This window comes from Vicugna pacos, chromosome 14, assembly GCF_048564905.1.
Source record: "Vicugna pacos chromosome 14, VicPac4, whole genome shotgun sequence".
NCBI classification, from domain to species: Eukaryota; Metazoa; Chordata; class Mammalia; order Artiodactyla; family Camelidae; genus Vicugna; species Vicugna pacos.
Window position 1 is genome coordinate 42068745 of NC_133000.1, and position 9088 is coordinate 42077832.

At 39.2% G+C, this 9088-nt stretch overlaps 1 pseudogene; it reads left to right on the forward strand.

The window, feature by feature from the left end:
• The first annotated feature begins 3251 nt into the window (after positions 1–3251).
• LOC102535429 (NACHT, LRR and PYD domains-containing protein 12 pseudogene) lies at positions 3252–5627 on the forward strand (annotated as a pseudogene).
• The last annotated feature ends 3461 nt before the right edge of the window (positions 5628–9088 follow it).

Below are 9088 nucleotides of genomic sequence, written 5' to 3' on the forward strand. Positions count from 1 at the left end.
GAATCAAACACTGCGGCTTCACAACAGAGAGAAGGACCTAGCTTCACTTGGCCCACCCAATGCACATTATAATGTAATTAACATTACAGTTTGAAGCCCCTCCCATAGGTTTCTCTGTGTGCATCATGAGTAAGAACATACATAAAAGAGATGGGTGTGCCTGAGCACAGAAACGTGAGCTGTCAATCAGCCTGAGCACTCAAAGAATGTGAGCTGTCAGTCAGTCACAAAAATGCCCCCTAAGCCAGGATATAAAAACAGGAAAAACAAAGGAGAGGCACCATTTTTCCTCTCTTGGGTTGGCCTGCCCCCAATTCTCAGGGTGCACTTTATTTTACTACCTTTTTACTTCACTAATAAAATCTTCTATTTATATCACGCTCTGTCTTCTATTAGAAATTCATTTTTTTTTGGATAACCTAGAAGTGAGATAACTTTTGTTCCTCTCCTCCAAGTAACAACTCAAAAGAATTCCTAATGATAAAGTTCCCATAAATCATTGTTTGGAAATAATGATTATACTGAAAGTGGGTGGTATCCATAGGTAGAAATGCATTTGTCTATGCACTTATCCTTGGGAGTCTTCTGTGTGTAATCTGAAACCAGCCCCCATGGGAGTAGGGCAGGGAGAGACTGAAGAAAATGGCAGAACACACCAGATTGCTAAGTGGCAGATTTAATAAGTAAGGGAATGTATTTAAGAGGTTTGCCTCAAAATGAATAGATTTTTGTAACCGTCCACCAACTTTTAAGGTTAATATAGAGTCTTTGACTGGGTTCAGTCGTGTACACAGTCCAGATGGTCTCAATACCACATTAGTGTCTCAGGGCTGTGTCCTTGGGTAGCTTCTAGCTCTAGGAAGTCAAGCACAGTGCACATTCCAAGGACAGGGAAGGGCATGAACAGCCTCTGAATACCCAGGTCCAGCTCACAGGTCAGACCAATGGTCATGTCTTCTTAATGACCTTCCTGAACAGAAGTTTTGTAAAGCACAGACATAGATATATCTATAGACAGTGATATCATTTTATATGTGCACATGAATATATATACATATGTATATATACAGTTGATCCTTGAATAACATGGGTTTGAACATGCTTGCATCTACTTATGCAGGGATTTTTTTTAATAAATACATAACTGTTTCACTATACTACCCAAAGTTGGTTGAATCTGCAGGAGTACAACTATGAATATGGAATGACAACTGTAAAGTTATATGCAGATTTTTGACTCTGCAGAGGTTTGGCACCCCTAACTCCATGTTGTTCACGGAATTGTGTGTGTGTTTGTGTGTGTGTGTGTGAGAATACAGACAGACAGACAGAAACAGAGAGATAGACAAATTTAATGGGAATAACTTCATTGAGAAAGAAGTTAACATGTGAAGTAAGGAAAGGACAACTTTTGAATTTGACCCAGATAGGCATTCAAATAATGATATGCCTTAATTGAACAAAGCATTTTTCTTATTTTGGTGGGCAACACAAAGCAAAACCACTGCGCTCTCTTGAAAATGAAAATTAATTCTGTGTTGCAGAACGAAGTGTGACTAAAAGGTTTCTTAAAATCTTGCATTTAAATTTTGTAACCATTGGCATTGTTTCCTTGTAAGTACATTACAAAATCTTGAAAACTATTACCCCTGCTCTACTACACTCCCCAACCCAAATCCCCCTTCTACACCAGAAAGTGAAGACTTCTATATAACCAGTGATTTTTAAATCACTCCAACCCAATTAAAGTAAATATTATCTAAAATTGTTATTTCTCACAGGTTACAGTAAGCCATGTAACTTCTCCCTTGCACAAGCACAGATAGAAACATATTCATAGGCAGAAATGATAATGACACATCCACACTGACATTACTGATTACAGTATCACTCTAACTCTATTTACCTGGATTAATCTTTTATGGTTATATAACTATAAAAGTTATTTAAAGTAGGTCAGAGAGCATGCACTTTTCTATTTGTGTCAGCATCGGCTAAATGTTACAGAGAGCAGAACTGGGTCTTACCCCTTTGCTGACCTGCTGGCCACTTGATTTTAGTCCATACAGTCTCCCTGGATCACTCATGGGAAAAAAAGAACTAGCTACTAGTGAAAAGCAATAGAAGTATAATAACCTTTATTGGATTTAACTTCAGGACCTTACCAAAATCACAAAGAAAATTCTACAGGAATAAATAGTAAATAAATATTTTTTGATAAAGTTTACAAAGTATAAAGTAGACACCGTGGCTCATCTCTTTGGACTGGAATCTTATCCCACATTCTTTTTCAGTCCTATCATCTCCAATCTTTAAAGAAATCATTATTTTCTATTTGTCATTTTAGATGACTGTCATGATGACCCCAATCTAGACAAACTTTAATTGTAGAAATAGCTGCTACTCTTGCTTTCATGGGCTTAAATATGACTACATTACTTCCTCCATCAGGGGATGTAATGTTAAAATGTACTTGTCATTCATACTGGCATTGACACTTTGTCTAAACATTGTGGGTAAGAGCTCCTCTTTGGGTCACTGATACTTGAAATATTAGAATAGCTTCTATAAAATGTAACAGATAAATGAGGTTGAAAGAAAACATATTGTCATCCACTTGTGCTGTCCATGTTCAATAAGTAAAAGAAAGGCAGTAGAGAACAACAGTTGTGTATTATTAGCAAATACACCTCTATCGGCCAGGGTTCTCCAAAGAAACAGAATAAATAAGGGATTATATATATTATATATTAGTGAAATAAATAAACATATATATATATATAAAGAAATTTATCATATACAAATATTTATATATTAAATATAAGGAGATTTATTATAAAGAATTGGATCACATGATTGTGGGGATGAGCAAGTCTGAAACCTGCAAGGCAGACAGGCTAGGAATTCTAACAGGACTTGAAGCCGCAATCTTGATCAAAATTTTTTTCTGGGAATCTTATTTTTGCTATTATGGCCTTCAGCTGATTTCAGAGGTCCATCCACATTTTTCAGGGAAATTTTCTTTACTTCTTTAACTGATTGTGAGCGTTAGAAACATCTACAAAATACCTTCATGGAAACATCTAGATTAGTATTTGAATCAATAGTTAGAATCTAGGGCCTTGCCATGTTGACACATAAAATTAACCATCACACCATCATTTGTGAATTGCTTTCTATGTCACATTAACTGTTCTGTTATTCATTGGCTTATTTAAAGTTAGAAATTATCAATTTAAATAATATATACAATGGGCAAGGAGCACCGCTCAGCCACTGTGTACTGTTGTTCTGCTGTGGGCAGCAAGGACGGGAAATTTATGCTGGTCCACAAGGTGATGCTGGAGGGCCAACTAGAGGCTCTTCCAAGACAGGTTTGATGATCTCTTCCACATCAACTGTAGGGAGATGAACCAGAGCCCCTCTGAGCAAAGCACACAAGATCTCGTCTCCAGTTGCTGGCCAGAGCCCAGTGTACACCTCCAAGGAGTTTGAGTTCCTGAGGGCTTCTTTTTCATCACTGATGGCTTTGAGGAGCTCAAGTCCTCTTTCTACAAACCCCAGGACCCCTGGTGCCTCTGCTAGAAGAATAAATGGCTCACAGAACTTCTCCTTAGCAGACTGATTTGGAAGAAGCTTCTGCCTGGGCCGTCTTTGCTCATTACCACCAGGTCATGGCTTTGAAGAGGCTCCACATTTGCTCAAAGATCCCAAGCATGTGGAGATCCTGGGCTTCTCCAAGACATAAAGGAGGGAGTACTTCTACAATTATTTCCCCACCGTGGAGCAGGCCGGCCAAGTCTTCAATGTCATGCAGGACATTGAATTTCCCTTCACACTATGATTTGTCTCCACAGTGTGCTGGGTCATTTGTATCTGTTTTAAGCAGCACTTGGAAGGTGGGAGTGGGTGTGGTGGGGTGAGACAGATGTCCAGGACCATCACAGCAGTTTACAAACTCTCCTTTCGAGTCTGATGCCAGGGCTATCTCTCTCTCCATCCACATGAACATCCTCTAGAAGGACATCAAGTATGCAAAGTTCTACAGCTTCATCCACTTGAGTTTCCAGAATATTTTGGCAGCCATATGCTATATCCTGGAGGGTGGGGAGAGTGGGTCTAGCCCAGAACAGAACATGAAGATGTTGTTAACTGAGTATGGGTTTTTAGAAAGGGGTTTCTTGGCACTCCCTGTCCATTTCCTCTTTGAACTCCTGAACGAGGAAATGAGAAGCAACCTGAAGAAAAGTCTTGCTAGAAGATATTCCTTGCATCAAGATGGAACTATTGGAGTGGATCCAAAGCAAACCTCAGAGCAAGGGGTCTGCCTGAAGTAGGGCTCCTAGGAGTTTTTCAGCTGTCTTTATGAAACTCAAAGAAGGAGGAATTTGTACAACAGGCCCTGAGCGACTTCCAAGTGGTCGTGGTCATGTTCAGCAACATCACTACCTTGAGTTCCTGCTTTTTGTATGAAGAACTGTAGGAACATCTCAATGGTGCACTTATTCAGGGCTGCCTCCAATGTGGACAAAGTAGACAGGGTGAGGTGCTACTGGTACAGTCAAGAGGAACATTTTACTAGATGCCCACAGTGAAGAGCTTGCTGCTCCTCTAAGTGCTAATCTAAATCTGATAAAGCTGGTTTTGTACCTGCAGCCCCCCAAGAAGCTAGGGGTAAAGCTGCTGTGTCAAGGACTCAGACACCTGAGCTGTAAACTTCAGAACCTGAGGCTGAAGTGGTGCCGAGTTTCTAGCACTGCCAGTGAGGACCTCACAGCATCTTGGATAGCCGATAAGAATTTAATAAGGATGGACTGAAGGGGCAATGAACTGGGGCTTCCAGGCAAGATACTGCTTTGTGAGGGGCTCCAGAATCCCAAATACAGGCTGCAGATGATTCAGTGGAGGAAGGGTCAGCAGGAGACTGCTGCTTGCCAAGACATTGCCTCCATGCTCAGCACCAAACGTGCTAGACAATTTGAGTTTGAGGCTCTTGTATGAAGACTTAAGGCACCAAGTCACTGGCTGAGAATCTTGTGGTTGAATATTTGCACCTCACTGCTGCTGCCTCTGAAGACCTGACCTCTACCCTCAGTGTGAATCAGCCTAACAGAGCTGGATCTAAGCTTCAAGGGCCTGGAGAACCCAAGGTGCTGAGCTGTGTAAGGGTTTCAGGCACCCCAGTGGAAACCCCAGACTCTCCAGTTAGGCATTTGCTGACTCAGATCTGCAGCCTGTGAGGGTGTTTCTGCTGTGCTTCAGGCCAGCCATCATTTCTGGGAGTTGGAGCTGAGTCTGAATGACCCGGAAAACTAGGGTACATGGTTGCTCTGTGAGGGGCTATGTCCCTACTTAAAAACTCCAGAAACTATGACTGGAAAGCTGTCAGCTCATAAGCAAAGTTTGTGAGGATCTCTCTTCTATTCTGAAGGTTAACCCAGACCCAGAGCTTTATCTGACCAATAGCACCCTGGGAAAAACAGGTTTCAGGCTGCTACACAAGGGCCTGGGTTATTGTAGCTGCAAAAGTTGGGTCTTTTGGTTATTTGGAAGGGAACTGAATAATGACCCACAGAATACTGGCAGCACTTTGCCTAACAAAACCTTACTTAGACATCAGCTGCTGAATTGTTCTGTCTGTTGGTTCTTCTCTTGTGTCAGGAGGGAGGAAGATCATGCCATGATCTGTTAATCAACATAATGATCAGGCTTTTTATTTTCTCAAGAGATAAATTTACATACAGAATAAATCCTTTCTGCTTGGGATTTATGCAATCTACATATGACAGAGCTTGGAATTTTAGTTTGAGGAATGTTGGTGCCACACAGAGAATTTATAGCAGGGTCCCAGATGGTTCTAGCGCAGAAGCTCTCAGCTGAGGGTGATTTTGCCCCATCAGGAGACACTTGACAATGTCAGGAGATATTGAGGCAGAGGGAGCCACTGGCATTTAGTGAGTGGAAGCTAGAAATACTGAACTTCCTACAATGGACAAGACAACCCCTGCAACAAAGTATTTTGCATACATGTCAATTGTATCAAAGGTGAAGACCTTGTTCTCAAATATTAATGGTGCCAATAAAGATGCTGGACCGTCTAGAAGGCTGGTGTACCTTAGAATGCTTGTTATGCCAACAACCCTAACAACAACACTTGCAGTCTTCTTTTGCACAATGATTCTGTCCCTTGGCTGGAGCCAAATGGACCATAGTTGGACACCTGCCATATTAACCAACTATAGGTGACCAATAACCTGTCCCATGCTTTAGATGACCAGAATTTCACATTTGGTGATTTGAACCAGGAAACTTCAGACAAACCAATGATTGTAGAGAAATTTCAGAAGAAGGCTATGAGCCTGCAACACTAAAGCCTTAAGTGAAGCTATCTAGAAAGACCAGAATTTACTGGGAAGCAGAGGAAATTTGTAGAGATAAAATATTTGGTAACCTTGTGACTTACAAAAGGTTGAAAAAGAAGTAACCCAGATTCTGAAGACATCATTCCTGTGGACATCAATAAATGTCCCATAACTACCCACATGAAAGAAAGAAAGAGAAAGAAAGTGAGAAAGAAAGAGAGAGAAAGAAAGAGAGAAAGAGAGAAAGAGAGAAAGAGAGAAAGAAAGAAAGAAAGAAAGAAAGAAAGAAAGAAAGAAAGAAAGAGAAAAGTGTTGATAGTGAAACATGTAAATTAGTTATTTGAAGAAGGTATTTATTAGGCTCTTAAAACTTAGTGTATAATTTTTTTAGAAGAAACTGAACACAATCTTCAAAACACATACATCAAAAATTTTAATTAGCTACTAGGGTGAAAAGCAAGTTTTGTGTTTACCATTTGTCTGATGGGAGTCACTGTTTTTGTTTTTGTTTTTTATTTCACAAGGGAAATAGATTTCTGTTGCTACTGACAATATAAGAGATTTCTCAATATTTTATGTTTCCCTTATCTTCATCTAATACATTTTAAAGTTATTTAAAGTGCATATACAACTTTTGCCTTTTCAAATGTTTTAATAAAAGTGTGGTGACATAGTTTGATCATTTAATGGCTGTACAATAAACTAAATAATGATTAGTTCTAAGAAGCAATTTGTTTCAAGAAATGACCAACTAGTCAACACTTCTAGCAACTTTAAATTATCACATTTGCTAATTGGATTTGTGCTTTTCTAAAGTTAAGTACAATGTGTGAATCATGTTTTGAAAAATTAATTTATTATAATTATTTTGCCTTAGAAAAATGATGTGGACAATGTACCTTGTGCACATTCTGAAAATGACATGGTATCATATGAAGGACAAATAAAGCTGTGTAATTGTATATATACTCAAAAGTTCATAGATAATGTTAATGATTTGAAAACAGTAATGACTTTAATTTTGGCAAACACTAAGTTTGACAAATCCTGCTGGTATTCTGCCAAAACATTTCTCTCCTTCACCCATAGTTATAGAATTTCAGCCAAGCAGAGGATGGAGAATGTTCCTTAGCTTCTCTTGCATTTGTATGTGGCAATTTGACCAAATTCTCTCCTATAGAGTGAGAGCAGAAACAATGTCTTTTTCACTGAGTGTATTTGACTTCTCCATCCTCTCTTTTCCTCCTCTCCTGAATGAACTCATTATAGCAGAGCCAAAGAATAAAGGAGGCAAAGATGGAAGGACCTGAATTTGTCGAGAAGAGCTTCTTGCTGCCCTTAGCCATCTTCCCTGGATTGCTAAATTACTGACAAATTAAGGCTGTTTGTACCATACATTGGTTATTTTTTTTTTAGAATATTTTAATATAACAACTAATTTCCTAGGAAGCTACCCGGATTAATTTCCTGAGAGTGTTAAAACAAATTATCACAACCTGTGTGGTTTAAAATATCAGAAATTTATTCACTTATAGTTCTGGAGACCAGAAGTCCAGAATCAGGTTATGACAGGCTACTTTCTGTCTGGAGGGAAGGCAGCTCTAGAAGAGATTTCTCCCTTGCCTTTTCCAGCTTCCAGTGGCTGCCAGCCTTCCTTGGGGCTGCATCACTCCAGTTCTGCCTCCATCTTCAACACCGCTGTCTTCTCCCCAATCCAACTTTTGTGTATTTTTCTATGAGGACTCTTGTCATGGATTTGGGGATCACTCAGAAAATCTAGAATGATCTCATCTAAAGGTCCTTAATGTAATTATATCGGCAAAGGATACTTTTCCTAAATAAGATTATTCAGGTGTTCTAGGGGTTAGGATGTAGACATACATGGTTTTGGGAACCACCATACAACCTACTACAGTATCTTTAAAAAATGTTATGGAATTTTGTCTCTTTTCCACTCTGTAGCTGCACTATCTATAATGTTTCTATTGGTCACATAAACATTCAATAAGGAGTGCTTAAGCCTTTAGGTGGAGTCTTTCACAATTTTACATACCAGTTATAAATAGGAGTTCACAGTCTCTAATTTAACTGACATTAAAATAAGATTTATCTGCAGTGATTGAATTTAGAAAAACAGCAAATGAAAAAAAATAGTAAATAATCAAATTACAAGTCTTTTTAAAAATTCTTTTCTTTTCTTTCTAGGAGTGAGGGATCTATGTAAAAAGGGATGAAAATGCCAACAATTCCACTGCAGACGCTGGCCACGATCACATGATGTTAAAATGGGACTCTTTCTACCTCAATTTCAGGTGAAGCATAAACACAATAAAATCCAAGAACTCTTGAGACAGATAACTTAAAAATTTTTTAAATGAGAATTTCTAAAGAAGATTTAACTTGGAGAGACGTCTGTGTGGCTGTTCCCAGAAGAACAGGAGACAGGAATGAAAGGATGCATCTCTAATTCCAACTGTAGTGAGAAGGGCTTCAACAGAACCACTCAGAGCATGTGCTGTGTGCTTTGGTAATTGGAGGACATGAAGAACTAGTTCCTGACTAATGCTTAGGAAGGATCAATTTACCTGTGGGTAGCAGGGTAAAGGCTGCATCTGCCAATAACTGTTTTCCCTTCTTGGAGTGGTTAATATGTGCATAAATCCCAGTGGCTATATATGAATTCTTGCAGTAGGGTCAGCCTGGCCTCATGTTAGAAGGGAGTCTGC